This window comes from Dipodomys spectabilis, unplaced genomic scaffold (assembly GCF_019054845.1).
Source record: "Dipodomys spectabilis isolate Male_0828 unplaced genomic scaffold, ASM1905484v1 ptg000384l, whole genome shotgun sequence".
Taxonomy (NCBI): Eukaryota; Metazoa; Chordata; class Mammalia; order Rodentia; family Heteromyidae; genus Dipodomys; species Dipodomys spectabilis.
The window spans coordinates 748,041-770,115 of NW_024871061.1; the positions used below are offsets into that span (position 1 = coordinate 748,041).

The 22,075-nt window shown below is 40.0% G+C and overlaps 1 pseudogene; it reads right to left on the bottom strand.

Annotated features, from left to right (window-relative positions):
* Positions 1-914: 914 nt before the first annotated feature.
* Positions 915-1,492, bottom strand: LOC122096659 (annotated as a pseudogene).
* Between the last annotated feature and the right edge of the window lie 20,583 nt (positions 1,493-22,075).

The following is a 22,075-nucleotide window of genomic DNA, read 5'->3' on the forward strand; positions in this document are numbered from 1 at the left end:
GTGGGTAGAGTACTAGCTAAAATGAAATGTATCAAACCTACTTACAGAAGAAAGAGAAAAACAAACAGAATCTACACATATTTCGTTAATGTACTTTTAAATGCATTCCAATCAAGAAAACTCTAGGCATTGATGAATTTATTATTGACTTTTCCTAAAACTTTAAAGAGATCATTTTGATTCTACAAAAATACTTCTTTAGGAAGGTAAGAAATAGTAGCTGCCCTCTTAAAAGTTTCTTTTTTTTTGGTCCAGTCGTAGGCCTGAACTCTGGGCCTGGGCGCTGTCCCTCAGCTCTTAGGCTCAAGGCTAGCGCCCACTTGAGCCACAGTGCCACTTCCGGATTTTTTCCCCTGCTTATGTGGTGCTGAGAAATCGAACCCAGGGCCTCATGTATGCAAGGCAAGCACTCTACCACTGAGCCACCTTGCCAGCCCTTAAAAGTTTCTTTAAAAAAATACCGAGCTGAATTTTGTCTGGAATTATATTCCATGTACTGAGCAATTAAGGCGAATCTTTTCAGGACATTGAGTCTTCTAACCATTAAGTACTTTATTCATCTTTTACTTAGTCCTTATTTTTTGTATAACATTTGAAAGGTTCTATAAAATCCATTTGGAGGTTCTTTACTCAAAGCAGAATGGCATAATGTAAGCATCTCAGGATTTAGAGCAGTGAGTATGAAAGCCATGAACAGTTTATCTTGTCTTTGAAGAAATTTTTAATGCATAGAGCATAAATAAGAAAGAACATTTTAGGTGATAGAGTAAATAATGGAGGCCAGGAGGTGGCCTAGCACCACCATAGGAAGAGGAAAGCTTGGGTGCACCCTAAGGGAGAACTGTCCTGTCCTGTTCTGTCCTGTTGAGATACTTGTCATGCATCAGGTGCCTGAACAGGGAGGGCTGGCACTACTAATACAGCACCATGAATACAGTCAGCTTGGCCCCATCCATGGCTCGCAGCAGAAACCAGATGAAGTGGAGCAGGGATTGGACAGAAGGTGGCCCGTGTTTGTTGGATGGTACTTCTATGCATACATGATGAAGACCACAGACCTGCTTTTGTTTTTCCAATAGAGAAACTGCAGCACTGCCTGGGGCACGAGCATGTCCACTTGCCTGGGAAGCTTCGGGCCATGGAGTCCTCCACCAGTATGTTGGCAGAGCCAACACTGTCTGTGGAGTGTAGAAAGTAGTATCAAGGTTCCCAGTAGTTCTCGCTTTCCACAGAGTCAATGCCCAAAGCAAATGGAACCAGGGGTGGCTCTGTTTCCAGGAACCCCAACTGAAACACTTCAAGGCTCTGGATCAGTGGGGTCCATCAAACTGAACATCCTAGCCAGACACTACATCCACTTCTGCCTTCTTTGGGGACTCCAACACCAACATGGACAGTGCTGCTGTGCTCTTTTGCTGGCCATGAGGGAAGAACAGGAGTGTGCTCCCGAGCACATGAACTCCTGAGCCCCAGAGGGCTTACTTTGTGTCATGTACCTGAAGAAGAGGGCCCAGTACTTCTGGCGTGCCCTTCAAGCAGTTTACCTTGCATGTGATTGTTGTCTTCATTCTGGGAGCCTTCCGGCACCACCATCGCTGCTGCCAATGTGGCCCAAATACTATAACCTTTAGAAAGACTAGGTCAAAGCCTGAAAATATCAATACCAAGAATTGGGTGCATTAAAGAGGAGGGTATGGAAAGGGTAGACAAATGAAGGGAGGAAGGGACAGAATGTAAATGAGCTCATTGGATGAGAGTGAGGGAACAGAAGATGCTGTATGAAAGGAAATGTATTTATCTGCCTCATGAAATTGAAATCCCTCTACACAACCTCTTTATAATAATTATAAACTAAATTACTTTTCTAAAAAGGAATTCATTGCATATACCACAAAACTAAGAAAAGTAAAGGAAGGGATGTGTCAGGGGGAGTTGAATGTTGTAAGGATGGCATGGATCAATATGCACTGTCTTCATAAACTGCTTTGTTACATGGCACTTCTTTTGTACAACTGCTTAAAGATAATTGACAAATAAAAATAATAAATGAATAGATGTAAGGTAAGGTGAGTACAGGAGAAAGAAATGGTTGATATATACTTCTGATATGGAACAGGGCTTCCCTTTAGGTTGGAATCCTGTAGAAGAACTCTACTGTTTTTATAATATTTCAGAATAAGATGAGATTCATAAAGCATGGTTCATTATAATTTGTCAAAAATAATTTAAATAGTTGTTAATTACCCAACAAAATTAAATTCCTATAGTATCTTTGTGAATAAATTTAATTTATGATCATGTTTTGACAGAAAAATCCATGAAAATGTTTTATTTACTTATTTTTTGGTCAGTCATGGGTCTTGAACCCTGGACTTGGGCACTACAAATCAGCTCTTCAGCTCAAGGCAAGCACTCTACCACTTGAGCCACAAAGCCATTTCTGGTTTTCTGGTGATTAATTAGAAATAAGAGTCTCATGGACTTGCCTGCCTGGGCTGGCTTTGAAGCCAGAACCTCAGATCTCAACATATTGTGTAGCTAGTATTACAGGTGAGGGCCACCGGTGCCTGGCTAAAAATCTTAATTCCAATTCACTTGCATAAAGCCAGAACTTGAGGCTTTGCTTAAAAGGTGGAATGCAGGCAAAAAGTGAAAAGCAAATACTAGCAGAGAGGCAGGCAGAGAATGAGAGAGAAAAAGAGAGAGGGAGAAAAAAGAGAGAGAGGGCAAGAGAGAGGGAAGGAGACAGGGAAAAACGTAAAAACGGGGGAACAATGAGAGGAGACAGGCAAAAGTGGATGATGAAAGTGAATATTATCAAAATATATGAAAATATAATGGAGTCCATCATTTTGTGCAATAATAAGGCAATATGTTTAATAGAAATTCAATTTTGAAAGCAAATTTCTCAATTTATAAGTTTTATTTAGACAGTAATGAGGATGGAGATTAGCTGCTGGGGAAGGTATTACTTGCATTCTATTCTAAAGCCCCGACCACAATCCCTGAAGATGCTCCTATCCAGGCCAATCAAGTAGCCACTGCCAGTTTTTGGAGCAAAAAAAGAGAAGTGTCATTCTGAGAACCAGAGGATTATAATGGCTAGCCATCTGTGGCTCAGGCTTGTAATCCTAATTACTCAGGAGCCTGAGATGTGATTATCCAAGTCAGGACAAGCAGGAAAGTCCCTGAGAAACTAATCTCAAGTTAAACACCACAAATAGGCAATGGAGGTGTGGTTCAAGTACAAAGGCTCCAGGACAGCACTCAGGCAATGAATTCACCCTCAGGTTCGGTACATACACACACACACACACACACACACACACACACACACACACACACACACACACACACACACACATACACAACGTTAATTATATATTAGAAAACACAGTCATATGTCAATATTTAATGCTCACAAATGTTAACTCCTACTGAATTTCACATTCTCTTAAAAGAGAGTAGCTTCTTGGCAGAATGTTCTTAATTTTTAAAAAGAATTTATAGCCATACTTCTTTGGCAGTCTCTATCACAAATTAGAATTGGGGGGAAGGGAGGGCATGGGAAACTAGCCACTTCCTTTATGCTTCAATGATATTCTTTTACTTCACTAGTGGAAAAACATTAGGAGGAATGAGATGTGTCTAAAATAATATAAAACCATTGAAATTGCCTCTGATCATGTACAGGCTGATTAATTCAGTACAATATGACATATACATTGAACACCACAGGATGCTCTATCAAGTGAGAAGCAACCTATATATGATATAATCGGTAATGTGTGTATTTTATACTCATGGACATAGATATTTGTATATGCATGGGAAAGGTTCTGGCAATATATATCTAACAATGGAATTCTTTGGGGAATGGGGTATATGGTTGTGCAGATGGATTGGGGAGAAAAATTTAAACCCTAGATTTGAATTATGACATTTATATACAACCAAAATCTGTTACTTTCAAAATTAAAAAAGAACACCTACTAGCATATGAGCTAAGAAAATACCACATAAAGCTGTAGTAATTTTTTTCTCACTTTTTGATTAGCACACATTCTTCCAAGGGATATGATTATGAAATTTTCGTATATTCAAACAATGTATCTTTATGAGACTCATCTCCTCCATCACTCCACACATCCTGATACACAGGATGAACCACTTTTAGGCGCAGTACTACCAATAAAAAAGGGGAAAAATGAAATATATAAAAATTTAAAAATTACTATTAGTGTAGTCCTCACCCCTATAAAATACTTACTTGGAAAGCAGAGTCCAAGATTGCATAGGAAACAATTATCAAGATCCCCTTCTCAGCTGGAAATGCAGTTTAGTGGTAGAATGCTTGCCTAGTATGCATGAAGCCCTGGGTTTGATTCCTTAGTACCAAATATACAGAAAAGGCGGCTCAAGTGGAAGAGCACTAACCTTGAGCAAAAGAAACTAAGGGACAGTGCTCAATTCTGAGTTCAAGCACTACAACTGGAAAAAAAAAACAATCCCATTCTCAATCAATAAGTAAGCATTTGTGCTTCCAGGTATGTAGGTATGTAATGAGAGGCATTCTAACCCTGCGTTCTAACACAACCTATGGAACTCATGATATTCATTCAAAAGTAACTGCTAAAAACAGGGCTACCTAACACTTCTCTAACATGTGCAAGGAAACGAATTTAATCTATGTACACAATGTGCATGTGTACACATATAGATTATACAGCAAGAAAGATATTCTGATAATTATGTGCTACAAATCCTGCCTTTTTCTACCACTTGCTCGTTCTAGAATAATACCATATGCACAACAGTGGGTGCTAGATGAACTCAATACCTTCTAGAAGATGTGTGGCCTGATCATAGAAACAAAAACATGCATTTTATGAAATGTACATATTATGAAAATATATACATACTCATATGTGTCTATAAGTTGAGTGTATTACACAGCTATATGACTCTGTATGTTACATAAGCACTTGAAAAAGGAAGGAAAGGTCCACGGTTACCTCAGAAAAATTACTGAGCCATGACTCTGGTCTCATTACTTTTTCTGGTTAATTGGAGATAGAATCTTACAACTTTTCTGCTTTAGGGAGCTTCAAACTACAGTCTTCTAGGTTTCAGTCTCCTAAGTAGCTCGAGTTACAGGCAAGCCAGACTGGAGATATAGCTTAAGTGAGGAATAATCAACCTTGAGAGAAAAAGCTAAGGAAGAGAATAAGGGCTTGAATTCAAGTGTTAGTACTAAGGTATGTGAGCACACACATGCACACACACACACACACACACACACACACACACACACACACACACACACACAGAGATTAACAAGAATGAAACTCTGGTGACCCAGCTACTTTAAATCACCTGTAGATTGTGGTTTAATAATCTAATAATACAGAAATTAATCCTCAAGTTGCCTCCTCTTTATTACATTAGGAGTCTTAATTGCCTTATCAGGGTTTTTTCCTTTTCTTTTTTCTCTTGTGTGTGTGTGTGTGTGTGTGTGTGTGTGTGTGTGTGTGTTATACACACACACTGGTGTATGTATAACAATACGGAGACTTAAACTAAGTGAATTGGCACGATGCTTTTGCTTCTTCTCTCAAGGCTGTTGCTCTACCACTTGAGACACAGAACCCCTTCCATCTCTTTTGGGGAAAGAAGTGTCCGATGCATTTTCAAGGCCATACAGGGCCCAATAATAAGTCTTTGTATCTCAGCCACATGAGCATATTTTTTCTTATGTGCTAAAATCATCAGGTAATAGTCTTAGTTACAATAAAAAAAATTCTAGGACACTACTCAGGCCTTGATTAATGCCTAGGACCAACACAAAAATAAATGCAGTTTCTTGTAATTATTGCAGTTGACCTATTGCTACTCCTAGGATTATCATCTATGTCAAGGGTCTCTGGATTGTGACTCCCTCCATAGGTAAAGGATCACTAAATCTATCAGTCAAATGTAACTAAATCCTCCATATATTGCCTTTGTAATAGAAATTAAAATTGTTAATAACAAATAAATTATAATAAGTGTAGACAAAAAATCCATAAACACCAAAGATTTAATTCATGCTATGACATTTTTAGACCTCAAACATCAATAAGGATTTTTTTAGAAAACACACTTTTATCTCTACTAGTATTCTACCCACTGTGAAACTGAAGAACTGAAATCATACACTACCCAACTTAGAGGCCTATACCAAGAAATAATTAGATGGCAGACATTGGTACAAGCAACCTTTACACTGCATATTCTCCTAAGTGAATTAATACTAAAAACAATTGACATGGTCCAGCCTGAGTTGAAGTTGAATATCTTGTCTCAAGAACAAAAAGTGAGGGCTGAGAATATGGCTTAGTGGGAGAGTGCTTGCCTAGCAGCCATGAAGCTCTGGGTTTGATTCCTCAGTAAGATATAAACAGAAAAAGCTAGAAGTACATTGTGGCTCAAGTGGTAGAGTGCTAGACTTAAGCATACAAAGCTCAGGAAAATGCCCAGACTCTGAGTTCAAGCCCCAGGACTGGTTTAAAAATGGTGAACACAGGAAGCAGGGAGAAGAACAGAGTTATTTGTCTGAGCCTACATTTTCCCAGCCTTCATGAACTTTCATCTTGTGATTGGTTTTCATTCTATTCAGTGGTCAACAAACTAGTTTCCTCTGAGTCTCTGAATCCTGTGTTATTTAGAGTTAGGAATCCTAATTTTAGTGTTGGGGATTTTGCTAAATGGAAGAGCACTTGCTGGCAAGTGTCAGGACCTTAGTTTGCTTCTCAGGTCTGAAAAAAAGGACCCTTAAGTCTTCTTTAGTTTGTGAAACTTCACAGAAGAAATAAATGCATTCACTCATTCATAGAAGCACAAATTGATACATTTTCTAGGCTCATTTGAGAAAATTTACTATGAAATAGCAAAACAAAAGTCACACACTGATGGTTCACACTTGTAATCCAAGCACTCAGGAGGCTGAGATTTGAGGATTATGGTTTGAAGCCATTTGGCGCAAAAATGTCCATGAGTCTCTTATCTCAACCAGTGAAAAACAAACCTGAAAAAATAAAACTGTAGCTGTAGCTCAAGCAGTAGAATGTTAGCCAAGAGTTATAAAGCTACAGGGCAGCACCCAGTCACTGAGTTCATGTCCAGAAGAACTGGCAGAAAAAAAATGAACTCAAATTCAAAACAGCTTTATTAGGTTCAAAATAGTTCATGATCATTGAGAATAACTTGCCATTTTGGGCCAAACAAAACAATTATTTTTCTTTAATGAAATAGAATAAGACACTTTACTTCTTAATTAGTGCAAAATCATGTAGGATTTCACAGTGTGGAAAGGTACCTTTTCTAATGATAGCAGAAAACTTCAGTATCACTGTATGTATTATATCCCAGGACTGTAAAACATATAAAGTTAGATTTGTGCTCCATGGACCAAATTTCATGATTCATAAAAGAGTATCTTCACAGTACTTTATTTATACTGAACCTTTTTTCATTCTTTATTATTGACCACAACATAAATGTTAGTAAGGCTTGCCTTTTCATTGGAAAATTCTCTAATTTTTTTTAAACTTTCCTTTCTTTTATACAGCAAATAAAGCTATGTATGGCATGTGAATATCACCAGTAGGGAAGTAAGTATGTCACCTCTACAATGCTCTGGACCTGCTTGATCATCTCACGTAGCTGCAGCTCTGTCTTCTTTCAGGCATCCTTTCAGGCCAATTGATCTTCTCCTTGGTGCCCAGGTTAGGTTGCTCAGCAACTTCCCTCCAGTCTCCAAGGATAGCTCATGGCTGTTTCTTCATTGCAGAAAATAGATTTCTCTATTCTACAAAAAAATAAATGTGATTGGGTTAAGCCTCTACTGTCATAAAGATTTTATTTTACATTAGTCCATGTTTCCTTTAGATAATTCCCTAAATGTTTAATTAATGGGAGGAAGGGGCTGGGAAAGAGTGAGGGAACAGAAGACACTGTACAAATGGAAATGTATTCATTACCTGACTCATTTAATTGTAATCCCTCTTTACATGCTCTTTATAATACCAATAAAGTAAATCAATAAAAATGTTCAATTAGATGAATCTGGTCAGAATGTAGACATGTACACCTATTCACCTAACAAAACTAATGCTTTACACACATCAAGAAAACAGTGTACTCGCAAATAAATCGTACTTAAATGGTTTGCTAGGCCAATCTAGCCCAGCCACCACTGCCACGCCTGGTTCTTTTGTCCAAGATGGGGAGCCATGGGCACTGCCTTCTGGGCTTCAATGCAGCCACTGAGAGGGTCTGTGGGCCGCTGTTCCACCTCTTCATCCCTGAAGCTGCACAGTGGAGCCGAGTCAGCACGTGTTGTAGTCTTCAATGTGGCTGCAGTTGAAAGGGAGGCAGGCTGCACATGAGGCCTTTGGCACCCAGCATCCATCTCAGGCTTGAGTCCTTGAGAAGCCCCAAGGCTGAGGGGGGGTTGCCACTGGGCAGAGAACCTCTAAGCTAGCAGTGTGCGCTCCTCGGGCTTGGGCGCCAGCAGCAGCAGGGACTAGGACAGCAAGTCCTCAGGGACTCAGGAGCCTTGGCCCATCGCACCATGCCTGGTCCTGCTGCCACCTCCTGAGGACTGGCCTGTGGGCCCTGTCCAGCGCCTGCGAGCACCAGATGCTGCTAATCAGCAGCCTGAGTCCCATGCTGTCAGTTGAGCCCCCGAGGACCGGCTTCTCCACCAGGTCAAGGGCCTCAGCACGACAGCTAGTGCCTGGGAATATGCCCGACATCCTCGGAGTGGCCTATCTGAATTTCAGGCAGCTGCAGGATGAGCCAGAGGCCGGGAAGCAAGTCCTGGCCAGCCAGCAGCTGCGCTTCATCCTCAGGCTGTAGGCAAAGCCAACGGCGCACCTTCCCTGCAGAGGCAATAGCAGCAATGCAGCCATGGATGCAGCAGAAGCACCATTGCCTCCAGGCTGGCCCCACCTGCCTCCAGGTGTGCCCACATCATCAACCCAATGGGCTGCCCGCTCCTGCACTGATGCTGCACATACCTGCAGTGCTCAATTTCTTCTGTATCCGCCCTCCCCCTGCCCAATCCCTGCGGGCGTCTCTGACTCCTCTACCACCTTTGCCCTGAACATCTAGCATATGGGCCCCTCATAGAGTTCATAGTGGTCGAGGGAAATTTTGGAGAACAGCCTCCAGGAAAGAGTCAAGGGTCAGGGTGATAGAGAGCCTTGAGTGTGTGGAAAAGGTATTGCACACATATTTTGATAGAATAAGAAATCAAAAGAAAGCAAAAATTATCAAATTTAAAAGAAGAGATTAACTAGGCATCAATGGCTCAGGGCTTTTATCCTAGCTCCTCAGAAGGCTGGGAGCTGAGGATCAAGATGCGAAGCCAGCTTGGGAAAGAAAGTCCCTGAGATTCTTATCTCCAATTATCTACAAACAACAACATCAACAACAACAGCAACAAAACCCACAAGTGAAGCTGTGGCTCAAAATGATAAAGTGTTAGCTTTGAGTATGAAGCAATGACAGGGCTCCAGCAGCATCTGCAAAACTTGAGAAGCTCACCACCCCCAGGATAGCTCACAGCCACTGAGGAGGCTGTGAGGAGGAATCGATCCCTGCGGTACACTTGAACCACCAAAACGCACCCCGCTTAATAGCACCAAGGTACCACTTAAAACTCAACAACCCAATTCTAGCTCTTTCTCACCACACTTGGGCAGGAGGTTGGGGGAGCTATGAAGTATCATGGTGCACCATTTCGGTTGAGGAGGGGGATATCTGACATCAGACTCACAGATAATACGTGAATAGACTACAACTTCAGAAGAAGGCCAAGGTTCTCAGATATAGTCATTCTGTAACAAGTGTAGAAGGGAGAATCTTGAGTCTGAGGACTCCATAGTGCCCAATTTTGGGGTTGGTGACAGCTACTCCCCCCTGCTGTGTTGACTAAGCGGTAGCATTTGGTTTGCTAGCCTATGAACAGCAGACACGAAGTGAGGATGGAGTGAGGCTGGTGCCTGGGTGACTCCCTTTTGCTGAGTTGTTGCCACTGCCAGCATATGGACATGCCTGGGCTTGGAGCAAGGCTGTAGGGTCGGTGGGACTGATTGGTTCTGAAGAAGCAGAAGGTGGAGCATCTTCTGCAAGTGATGCCTCCATTACTGGTGGTCTTCCTGTCATCATGGGGCTGTGGGCTCTGCACCATAAGCGGCAGCCTGATGGAACCCTGAGGAGTCAGGAGCCAGACAGCTGAGTGCTTGGTATGGTGCAGACAGAATTCTGCTTCCCAGTCTCCCACTCCAATCTGGGTTTACTTCAAATCTAGGGCTCCTTCTCCTTCCTCCTCCTCTGGTAGTTGTCCTCAGCAGCAGCACTTGAACAGTCAGTCTGTGCTTCTTCCCACTTTTCTCCCAGGTGGGGTAAATTGAGGCTGTGAGGATAGAGAGTTGTCCACTCAGTGGAGTCAGAAATAGAACCCAGAGCCCTTGGTACCCCAGTATGAGACACTTCTTTCTACCTTCCATACTTTATAATCAGTTTTTTCTGTTGCCCTCTCTTGTCCCCTGACCTCATCCAGAGATCTCTTTCTAGGGAGTACCCTGTCTGCACATGCCTGTATCCCAGGATGTGGTGACTATTGTAGAACTGGTACCCTCATAAGCTTTGCTTCCCTCCCTCACCTCCACCTGCTTATCCTTGTGTCTCTATTCAGGAAAGTCCCTTTTGAAACCATTTGCACAGAGAACCCGGGCCTCCCTGCTCCTTCTCCCTATTCACCGTTTTTAGGTACTGTTGATTCCCTGAAGAGTGAGTGCAAAGATGCTCTTGGAACTGTAGGTCCCTTGGATGGAGTGAAATGTGAATTTCTGGTTCTTGAGGAACTTGCCACTTTTGACTCTCCAGTAGTATATAGGTGTCCCGATGGAAGGATTGCCCAAAATGTCCCCTAAAGCAGTTCCCTGAGGGTAAAATGACACATGCCCTCCTTCTCTGCTATGAACTAATGGGACATGGTATTTTTTGTATTCCAAACAGTGATCATATATGTTTTTACATCTTTGAAACTTACTCAAGTACTTGCACGTGTGTATGTGCATTTGGACTAAATTAGCAATTTTTCTTTGTGTGCGTGTGTGTGCGCGCGCGCACGCATATGTGTTCAGATCTTGGGTCTTAAACTCAGGGCCTGTGTTCTTTCTTTTAGTTTTTTTCACTCATGGCCAGTGTTCTACTACCTGATCGATAGCTCTACTTCTTGCATTTTGGTGATTCTGCAAGGGATGCTTTAGAAATAACATTCTCAGATTTCTGCATCCTGAGTAGGTAGGATGGAACTCAAGAACTTGTACTTGCCAGGCAAATGCTCCTCCAGGAGCTAAATCCCTAAACCCAGCTCATATTTTTGATTGGCTGATTTTTGCTCACAAGTGGTGCTCTACTTTGTGAGCTAAATCTCTCTTTGCGGATATTTTTGTTTTCCTTTTTGTTTGTTTTTGGTCTGTCATGGGGCTTGAACTCTGAGCTTGGGCGCTATCTCTGTGGTTTTCAGCTCAAAGCGAGCACTTTATTGCTTGATCCACAGTGCCACTTCCGGTTTTCTAGTGATTTATTGGAGATAAGAGTCTCATGGACTTTCCTGCCTGGGCTGGCTTTGAACCGTGGTCCTTAGATCTCAGCCTCCTGAGTAGTTAGAATTACAGGCATGAGTCACTGGTGCCGGGCTCCTTCTGTTTTTGTTTTTCATTTGTTTTCCTTGTTAATTAATGATAAAAGACTCAGATTTGCCTACCCAGGTTGGCTTTTGAAGTTCAATCCTCTCACCTCAAAACTCATGATTGGCTTATAGCTGTGAGTCACCAGTACCTCTCTTTGATTTGTCATTTTTGACAAATGCCAAACGTGTCTTTTGAGATGGTCTGAGCATTGCACTAAACCCAAGGCAAATTTCAAGAGAATGACAAAGAGGTAGAGACCACTTGGTGACTCACACACATCATTACACAAGGTAAGTTAAAGACTTTCTTCCCAGAAAAACACAACTCTTACCTTTATACAAGATATGGTGCTTAAGTACATCTTCATATCTATCTAAAATAGTATACACATTGAAAGGAACTCCACAATATGGATATGCTTCTCATGCATGATAAACAAGCACTCTACCACTGAGCCACCTTCCTAGGCCACTAAACAAAAGACTTTTAAGTGTCAGCTGTGCACTGTTGGCTGACACTTGTAATACTAGCTACTCAGGAGGCTAAGAGCTGGGGATTGTGGTTCAAAGCCAGCCTGAGCAGGTAAATATGTAAGAATGTTAACCAATTAACCACCAAAAATGCCAGAAATGGATCTGTGGCTCAAGGCGTAAAGCACTAGCCTTGAGTAAAAATAGCAAAGGGACAGCCCCTGAGTTCAAGTCCCACTCTGCACTACCAGATTAAAAATTAAAAAAAAAAAAAAAGATAACGAGACTTATCATCCCTGGGACTAAAACACTTGTTAGTAGTTGCTGATGTACATCACTGCCTTCCTATACCATGGGACACATACCACATGATAGACATACATTTCTGTTCATTTCAAGGTTAGGTAAATCACATGATTTCAACTTATCTAGAAATTGCATCAGTGTGAAGTCCAAGTTAATTTCCTTTGCCAGTGATCTTAGAAGTGTGTCAGAGCTGAGTGTCCCTCACAGGAAGAAAAGAAGCTCCTACTGACTCACCTTAAACTTATGTTGTGAGTAGGAAAAAGGCTAGGCTGTTTGTCAATGCAGCATTACTTGGATGGTTTTGACTCATCCTGGTTCCTTGAAGGAAGAATCTGGGAGCAAGTTATAAACTATAGGGCTGGGACATTTATCATGGCTAGTGACCTCAAAGGGAACCAATGAGATGGGGGCAGGGAAGAGGCTGCAGTGGGACTTCTCTTCTCTGCCCTGCATCTTATAAGACTTCTCAAATCGAGGACAAATAATAACAGGACAGGACAGGAAAAATAATAACAATGACAAATAATAAATATTGATTACTACCAACTGCTGTATTGAGAAATGAAGGTTTCATTTATTTTATTTTTACCCCATCAAATGTCTATACCTACCCCATAGAGTATTTATTATTATTAATGTGCTTTCTTAATCTTCATTTCACATATCAGGAAATGGTATTCAGAGAGATTAAGCCATTGACTAGAGCCACACAGCTCAAAATGAAAATAGTATGACCATAAGAATACTATCTGAAGCAGGTGTTGGTATTTCATGCTTGTAATCTTAGTTACTCAGGAGGAAACTCTGAGGATCATGGTTTACAGCCATGATCTCCAATTAACCACTAAAATGCCTGAAATGGAGCTGTAGCCCAATTTGTAGTGTGCTAGTTGTGAGAGAAAGAGGTAAGGGACAGCGCCCAGGTCTTGAGTTCAAGCTCTTGTACTGGCACCAAACAACAACAACAAAAACGGCTCATACCCCAGAGTATCTCCTACACACCAATAAAAACCTGGACCTGGAGGTATGGCTCAATAGGTACAGTACTATTCTCAAGCAGAATTAGGTAGGGAAAAGTGTCTAAACCCTGAGTTCAAGTCCCCCCCAGTATAAACTTTTGTGTATATGTATATGTATATGTATAATGTGTCCACACATATACATATGAATGTATGTATAAAAACGTGTATATGATGATTGGGGGATATCAGGCCTGATAGCTCAAGCAAATGAAAATTTTTGCATCATGCAGCCTGTTGATGGAGACTCAGAATATCTATACTGCAGCTAAGTGTGAGAAGTTGAGTATTCTCAAATTCTGAAATTCATCAAATCATTGGATAAAGCCCATTCTATTTAGGAAAGGTAATCAACTTTTTTTTTTTTTGCTTTTTGCCAGTCCTGGGGTGTGAACTCAGGGCCTGGGCACTGTGCATGAGCTTCTTTTGCTCAAGGCCAGTGGTCTACCACTTGAAACACAACGTGACTTCTAGCTTTTTTTCATGTGGTACTGAGGAATCAAGCCCAGGGCTTCATGCATGTTAGGCAAGCACTCTAACACTAAGCTACATTCCCAGCCTGTAATAAATATTCTTTACTCAAAGTTTAAAATTATTTAAATTTATCTATTTAAATTTACCCATGTTATTAAAATTGTAATCATATCCAAAAATATTTTCATAGCAACATTTACCCTGTTTGACTAAAGATGAGGCACCTCATGATAGCAGAACTAATGTGTTAAAATTCACCATCTCTAGCACGTGTTATTGGCTCATGACTATAATGCTAGCTATTTAGGAAGCTTAGAGCTGAGGATTCAAGCTTTATGAGACTCATCTCCAATTAACTACCTCAGAAAACTGACGAGGAATTATGGTACAAGTGGCAGAGTACTAGCCTTAAGCAAAAAATCTCAGGAATAGTGCCCAGGACCTGAGTATAAGAAATAAGACTGGTATGTGCATGAGTATGAATACACACACATGAACATACACATACACACCATGACCATCAGTCACTAGAATATCATGACTTCACTCACAGGAGATCTGCAACAATCAAATTGTGAGACAGGAAGTAGAATGGTGGGTTTCCTGAGACTGGGGAAAGGGATGGATGAATGATGCTGTTTAATAAGTACTTAATTTCAGGTTGGATTCTGAGAAAGTTCTACAGGTTGGTATCAGTGAGGGTGCATGAAAATGTGAATATACTTAAAGCCACTGAAGTGTACAATTGTAACTGGTTCATATGACACATTTTAGGCTATGGTTATTTTCCCAGCCAGAGAGGGCTTGGACAAGAAAATCTGGCAGGATGCAAGGCCCCTTATAAAGGTCACTGGTTCAGTTTCCCACCAACAAGTATCTGCTGTTGGGCCATTTGTGCTGGCCTTATGTCAGGTTGGAGCAAAGGCAGTGAGTGGTTACCTGTAACTGGCCCTCTATAATTTGAGCCACATCTGTACTTCTAGCTCTCTGTAGGTTAATTGGAGATAAAACTCTCAGATTTAGCTGACTGGGCTGGCTTTGAACCTCGATCCTTAGATTTCAGTCTTAATGTACTATCTTAAACAAATGATTGGAACTTGCTCTTTGTTGTTGTTGGTTTTGGTTCTCAGGCTTGAACTTGGGTCCCAGGCGCTGTACCTGAGTTCTGCTTAAGGCTAGCATTCTACCATTTTTAATTACTACACTACTTTTGGTTTTCTGGTGATTAAATGGAAATAAAAGTATCATAGACTTTACTGCTCAGACTGGCCATGAACCTTGATCCTCTGATCTCAGCCTTTTTAGTAGCTAGGATTTCAGGTGTGAGCCAATTACACCTTGCTGGGAACCTGCTCCTTTATGAAGGAGGGGGTTCTGATTATCCCCATTTTCCTGATATAGAAACAGAGGCAAACAAATTGAAATGACTTGTATATGATGTCACATGCTAGTAAATTCTGGAGCTGGGTCTTTTATCTTGGTCTGTCCAATTGCAAAGCTCACCCTCAAATACTACTCCATTTGTGTGGGGCCTTGTTATCACCTACACTCACATTCCTGTAGCAAGGAACCAAAAACGCCCACAAGTACAGGTGTGATTAAGTACATGGCTCTGTCTAGTTAGGAGCGTGCCTGGGTTCGAGTCTCATCTTCACTACTGAAGTTGGATTGAGATGATTGTTGGGCCAATATTTAAGTCTTGAGATCTTGGCACTGGCAAATCATTGGTTATATTACAGTGGCCTGGACTGTAAGACTAAGATAATGATTACCTATCTTAAAGGTTTATTACCAAATTCACAAAGAAAAAAGTTGGTTGGTGCCTAGCATATAGTCAGCAACACATTGACGTCAGCTGTTTATTTCATTGAGTAAAGATGGCAGCCTATAGCTGGGTGTGCAGTTCAGTGGTAAAGCCTATACTTATTTAGCATGGTGTGGAGGAGGAAGGTTGTGAGGGGAGAGGAGGAAAAACCAAGAAGAAGGAAGAAGGGGTGAAATGTGGCAAGGCCCCAGCAGCTCAAGCCTGTAATACTAGCTACTTAGGAGGCTAAGATCTGTGGATGGTAGATCAACCCACCCTGGACATGGAAGTATATAAGACTCTTAAGTCTAATAAAGTACTCAGAAAAAGCTGGAAATGGCATTGTTGTTCAAGGGGTAGAGCACTACTCTTGATTGAGCACAATTAGTCTCAGGGATAGTGCTTAGCCAATGAGTTCCAGATCCTAGCATGGCTAAATCAATCAATTAATCAATACAACAAGAAGTTGAAGTGGAAGAATCAGTTGTATGTTAATCATGTATTTTTTTGTTGCTATGACAAAATACTTGACAGAAATAGATTAGGAATTTATTTTGCTCAGTGCCATAGATTTCAGGCAATCATGGCAGAGCAGAACATGGTGGACATGGAGCGGGGGAAGGGGTAAGAGAGGGAAAAGGAGTGCCTAAATGGGAGGATTCTCATTTCTCTTCTTTAATTCCATATGGAAAGACAGTCTATGGGATGGTGCCACTATTGTGCAGAAGGGATATCTGCTTCAGTTAGTCTGCTATGGAAATCCTCCAAACACACCCAGAATTGTGCTTTACTTATTAGCTGGGTGCATCCAAAACCAATCAAATCAATCCCAATTAAGTTTATCCTCAAGATTAACCATCAGAGTTGTTAACTTCATTTGTCTCCAAATTTAGCTAACTGTTCTTTCACAGCCCATCTATCATTTTCATTCTTGTTTTTATTTCACTTTTAGACTATTGTGTGTGTGTGTGTGTGTGTGTGTGTGTGTGCGTGTGTGTGCGTGCGCGCATGTAATGTAATTAGAAAAACACCTTGAGTATAAAACAGATTATTCCATTGGGACCTTAGAAAACCATTGTACCAGTTCTAGCTCCATTTTCACCAGACCCTCTAAGTTTCCACTTAAGTAATATCATTTCAAACATTTATTCATCCATTATAAAGAAGTCTTTCATTCAGTGTCATGTACTCTGTAGGACTAGAGGACAGAAAATCACATTTAAGAAATAGACCAGGGAGCTTATCTCAGAATAGCAAGAGTTAAAGGAACATTATAGGTTCTCAGGTATATGAAGTTCCAAAATCAGACATGTTCTCCTCAGACTTGTTGCTCCTGGAATGACTCAGATTTGTACTTCCAAGTTAAGGTAGGAGGAAAGAAAAAGTGCAGCAGTAGTTTAGTAGTGGTGATTGTGGAGCTGATAAAATGCATGCAGCATACCCTAATGTTTAAAAAATATAACAACTACCAATTACAGTCTGGAAATAGCCTAAGGATAGACAGCAAATGGAGAAAACACTAAAGGTTAGTAAGATATCTGAGTTTTTTTGAGAGCTTTTTTGTTTATGTTTAAAGAACATATTTTTTTAAGCACAGCATTTCTTCACATTACTAACCATTTATATCATCCCTCTTCAAAGGACAGAAATTTCAAAGACCAGTAGGAGAGAGGCACGGAGGCTTCTCCTCCCTATAGTTGTAATTGTACAGATTTTTGCCTTCCAAGGTTGGGAACAGGTATATCTCATCTTCTTAAGCTCCCATATTCCTCTCACAAACCAGACACGAATCAGCTAGTATTAGTGGAACTTCTCAGTGTGCTGAAGGCCAAAGAAGCAACACCTTGCTAGGCAAAGCCTGAAAAGCCAGTGTGCATACCCATGTTTGTCCATTAGAACAGCTGTATAGAAAAGCAGACTTTTCTATAAGAGTCTAAGTTTATGTAACCAGAGAAATAAACAAACCCTGTCCACAGTTGTTATTCTTTGACAGTTTAGGTGTACTATTTTATTAACAATGATCAGATATGCAAATAGGCAGTAAGTGTGACCACAATGGAAAAAGATACCTATTGGGAGAGAAGCCCGATGTCAGATTTAATAGACAGATTTCAGATTTAAAGGACTATAATAATAATAATAATGAAATAGAGCTGTTGGAAGATGACCCCAGAGGCATACCCATATGCTGGTGGCTCATGCCTGTAATACTAGTTTGTCAGTAGGGTAGGATCTAAAGATCAGGGATTAAAACCAACCTGGATAGATAAATCCAAAATAATCTCTACTAGATTAATCAAAATAATGTTATTCAAGTGGTAGAGAAGAAGCCTAGAGGAGAAATACAAAAGGTAAAGGACAGTTCAAACAGGAACAAAAGAAAATGTTTACATTACTTATATATGTAGGATTTCAATATGATATTTTCATTTATGTTTATAATGTATTCTATTCAGTACATCACCCTCCCTTCATCATGATGTAAAATAGTTTGGACATGTTTCATTATTTTATTCTAGTACAGGTAAACAATATTAGCTATGTTTATTCTCTTTCTATAAAAATTCTATAGAAGCATTTACAAGAACAGTTCAATGAAATAGGTTAAAATTATTTTAGGAAAGAGAGTGGATGAGGAATTATGATTGAGTGAGGTCAATGAAGTAAATTATATTCTTGCATTAAAATGTCACCATGAGACTCCCCTGTATAATTTAAATATATTAAAAAATTTGTGTTTTTCAAAAAGAAGTGTTGAAAGCCAATATCCTACTGAATGATGAAACCACATGTAGTTATCTCCTAAAGTCAGCAACAACCATATCTACTCTCACCATTTGTAATTTGCAGGAACTGGAGTGCAAGGAAATCAATTTGACAATAGAAATGTCCATATCTGTGTTGATAGGAAGGAGTGTAATTACCTTTTGTGCAGATAACATTATCTTCTATTTGTGCCATTCTGGGCCTAGAACTCAGGGATTGTGTTCTGTCCCTGTGAATTTTACTCAAGGCTAGAATTCTCTCCCTTGAGCTGTAGCTCCACCTCTGGTTTTTTGATGGTTAATTGGAGGTAATAATTTCAAGAGTCTTACATACTTCTTTGTCCAGGCTGGCTTCCAACTTCAATCCTCAGAAATAAACCTCCTGAGAAGCGAGAATTAGAGGTAGCAGTCACTGGCTCCCAAATCTCACCTTATTTTTTATTTAGAAAATTACAAGAATTCACTAAAAATTATGTTCAATAACTAAGTTCAATGAATAGGTTATAATGTGTGTTTAAAAATAATTGGATTTACATTTGTGAGCAATGAACAGTTAAGAATAATGTAGGGAGTAAGTTCTCCTTACACTAGTAGAAAAATACTTAGAATTCAATGTACCAAAAATGTAACCTTGAACAATGGAAACTACATCATACAGCAAATCTTAAAAGCACTCCAGTTTTCACTTGATATCCTATTCTCCTTGCCTCTCATGAATTTGCTCTTACAGAAAGAAACTAGTATTTTTTTACTTTACATTATTATCAGGACTCTCACGTGGAAATACATACATCCAAATATGCCCTGAGATCTCCATTTTTATGAGGAATGGCTCAAGTACACAAAAGAGGCAGGGAGAACTCATACACTTGAGGACTGAATATCAGCCATGAATGTTTCCTCTCCAATCCTCCCCAATCAGGTTGTGTGTAAAGTATCCTCCAAAATCACAATAAATCTTTAAGAGACAAGCATAGGATCTCACATATGATGGAGGGAGAAAAAAGATTTATTCCAGCCGGGTGCCAGTGGCTCATGCCTGTAATCCTAGCTACTCAGGAGGTTGAGATCTGACAATCCCGATTCAAAGCCAGCTTAGGCAGGAAAGTCCTTGAGTCTCTTATCTCCAATAAACCACTAGAAAACCAGAAGTGGCACTGTGGCTCAATTGGTTGAGCACTCGCCTTGAGCTGAAGAGGGCAGGGACAGCGTCCAAGCCCAGATTTCACGCCCCACCACCGAACACACACACACACACACAAAGATTTATTCCACATTCTAATGGATAAGGTCTGGAAGACAAGTCTGAGGTCCCCTATACATGTAGCATAGAGTTACTGAGAGGAACTTTCAGGATCAAGGAGGTAAGAATTCAAATACAGAGTAGTACATGCAAAACAGAAAGAAAAAAGCAGACTGATTTGGGGCAAAGAAGCAAGCTTCACATCAACATAAACCTAGAGTAAACTTCACTCTTCTACCCACATTCATTCTGATCACCACAACCCAACATCTCTTTGATGAGAAAAGGAGGCAATGTAACATGCTCTAAGAAATATTTAAGGAAACATTTCACTAGTAAGCTGAAGAAATACTTAAGGAAAGGCAAGTAGAGCCCAGCAAATGTTCACAGACAGTGTCCTAGGTGTGAGTTAAAGCCACACGACCAAAAGGGGAAAAAAAAGAAAACAAAAAAAAAACCTTTAAAGAATAGGCAAAATTCAGAACCAAATAACCAAAAACTGCATAAGAGTTCAAACAAGGAATTTGGAACTTTCTAGGCAATTGTTACATTTTGAAAAATCTCAATTGATACAGGATTTTGGTGTTTTATTCTGTGTATATATTAGAGCAGTGGAAATTGTTCAAGAATCAGTTTAGTGTCTGTGAATACCTTTTGAAGGCAATATGGGTGATATTCTAAATTTTAAGGAGAAAGAGTAATTTCCAGTCAGCAAATCATATCTGTTAAGCAAAAATATAAGCAAAAACAATGTAATCTCCTAACCTCAATTACATTATCATAACTAAGAATTAAAATGTGAATGTATGTAATACTTCCCAATATATTTCTGTTATCTGATTGGTCTCACAATGTTTCAAGAGGCTAACAGTGATTTTAAAGTAGAAACTCATGTTAGCTGCCACAGTTGGGAGAGAAATTTCCCTATGCATCAAGGAACTCCTCAGACTTAGAGTCTGGCACTGGTCCAACCTATGTAAGACCCACTTCATCTAGAGTAGCCCACATTGTGGAAATTATAATGTCCGTTTAAGCACAGATGCCTTGAAAGTTTTGGGATTATTTTTTTGGAAGTGTGGGGTGGAAGAACGTACTTAGTGTGGGCCTCCTTGCCCAGTATCGTTTTCACTTTGTGAATTCCAGTTTCTTTCCCTTGTTGCTGCTGGAAATGTCTGAACAGGGTTATACTCCACTTGGTTTATTTGTCATGGACAAATGCCAATTTCTACAGTATAATATATATATAATATAAACATATATTATATATAAATAATGAGCCTAGTTTACATCATTTAAAATGAGAATGCATGAATATGTATTCTAAAACAATTGATAAAATATAATTTAAGTACAATCGAATGCCATTTTCTTCTGTGCTAGTCCTCCTTCTTTTTTTTTTTTTTTAATTTTATTTTATTTTATTTGAGAACATACTGTACAGAGGGGTTACAATTACAAGGGCAGGATAATGCATACATTTCTTACCAAGCATCGCAGCCTCCTCCTTTGTTTACCCTTCACCTCCCTTCCCGGCCTCCACCCTCTCCCCCACCCAATCATACCCCCATCCCCCCCACACACCGACATTGTAAAGCTGGTTTTGACATGACAATTTGTACTTCTCATTGTTGCAACAGGTCCACCTGAATCCTTAAACGACTTGTTTGTCCCTGTCTCCTCCACATGTTATACTGACATCAAATATAGTGAAAGCGGGGGTTACACTGTGGGGGAGGGACATACAACCAACAAAGAAATAATCTTATAAATGCGTGAAAGAAACAAAAACATTAAAATACATATTTGAGGGTACGTTTTCCTAACATCATATTCTCTGACTTTTTCCGCTTGACTTATACCTATACTAGATATTGCAAATAAGGGAAACCATGGGACCTATGTTTCTTTGGGCCTGGCTTACTTCACTTAATATAATTTTTCCAAGCCTTTCCATTTCCTAACAAATGGGGAAATGTCATTCTTTCTGATGGAGGCAGAGAATTCCATTGTGTATATATACCACATTTTCTTGATCCATTCATCTACTGAGGGGCATCTGGGTTGGTTCCAGATCTTAGCTATGGTAAATAATGCTGCAATAAACTTAGTTGTGCTAGTAGCTTTAGTGTGGTCTTTTTTGTAAACATTAGGGTAAATGCCCAAAAGTGGGATTGTTGGGTCATAGGGGAGTTCTATGTGAAATCTTATGAGGAACCTCCATACTGCTTTCCAAAGTAGTTGAACAAG